This window comes from Chrysochloris asiatica, unplaced genomic scaffold (genome assembly GCF_000296735.1).
Source record: "Chrysochloris asiatica unplaced genomic scaffold, ChrAsi1.0 scaffold00065, whole genome shotgun sequence".
In the NCBI taxonomy this organism is placed as follows: domain Eukaryota; kingdom Metazoa; phylum Chordata; class Mammalia; order Afrosoricida; family Chrysochloridae; genus Chrysochloris; species Chrysochloris asiatica.
In genome coordinates this window covers 10,076,253-10,077,774 of record NW_006408583.1, presented here as the reverse complement: position 1 = coordinate 10,077,774, position 1,522 = coordinate 10,076,253, and positions in this window count along the sequence as shown.

Here is a 1,522-nt window from a genome sequence, read left to right as displayed (position 1 = left end):
CCCAGTGAGATGGATTGGCGAAGTGACAGCATCATTTGGGTCAAGTGTGGTAACAATTGTGAGCTTGGCCCAGGACCGGGCACTGTTTCATTCTGTTGTGCATAGGGTTGCTATGAGTTGGTACCAACTCAATGGTACCTAACAACAACATTAATAGAGTTCTGGTGTGGCGCTGAAGAATAAGCTTTGGGCTGCAAGGTCAGTTTGAACTGTAAGGTCAATGGTTCAAACTCACCAGAAACCCTATACGTGGTCACTATGAATCACACTTAACAACAACAATTAATAGAGTAGCTACTATATTCATGCGAAAAGTAAAAAGCATGCATCCTAAAGAAAACCATCACTTAATTTATGGACTTGACTGCTATTCATCAGTTATTTTTCTTTACACCATGTTGGCGGTTTGAATCCACCATTGCTATTCATGGTGATATAGCAATGACTGTGCAAGGGCTATGATATCCGGAAACTGAAAGTCTAGTGGTAGGCAGCAGATATGCTATCATATTAGTGAAATGAAATGTGCTAAATTCTGTGGGCTCACAGAAAGGGATATGATTCTGGGAGCTGGTGGGAGCCAGCAAAGGGTCCAAGGAGATAATGCCATTTAAATTGCACTTTGAAGGCTGAGTGGCCATTCAAAAGGTAAAGAAGTGTTGGAACACTCTTCAGGGAGGATGGGAACCCTTTATGCGAAGGCTTGAATGTGTGAAAAACTGGTCACAAAATAAATCTCCAACATTCCAAGATCATCCACTGGAAGTTATAGTTCTATATTAAGTAGAAAGCAATTTTATTATGCTTGTAAAGTAATTGGCAGTGGATGTTTAAGAACATTTAAGTGGGAGTTAGCTTTGAATTTTTAACACAGGACTTTGTTAATCCCAGAGAGTCTTTAATTGTGGGTATATGCAAATGGTGGTGGTGGTTATGTGCCATGGAGTCGTTTCCGACTCATAGCGACCCCGTACAGGGTTTCCGAGGCTGTAAATCTTTACGGGAGCAGAAAGCCTCATCTTTTCCCCTAGTTTTGAACTGCTGACCCTGAGGTTAGCAGCCTGATTAGTAACTAGGCTACCAGAGCTCCTATATGCAAATAGGGAGCGAGGTTGTTTGTTTCAGTGCTTGCTTTTTATTACTACGTCTTCTATTTAAACAAGAGGACTGAACTAGAGTCAGGGATTTGGCACCTTATTTCTGAAAGCTTATTGCTCTTGATTCTGGAAACTTCTCCTTAGGAGCCTTTCTTTGGGTTGTGGATTCTGGAAGTTTTTTTTGTTTTGTTTTTTAATAACCAGAAATTGTAGAGACAATATTGTTTTGTCTGATTGTTTTTTTAGCTACTGCATCAGAAATTAGTTATGGTCATAGTTGTATTGTCTAACACAAGTGTACTCAAAGGGTACAAATGATAATTATTCTTAGATCAAGAATTTGTGCTAATTTTCACATGGTTACGGTCTATGAATTTTTAAATGTCAATTCAAATATTTAAGACACCAAAATAATTTATTGGCTC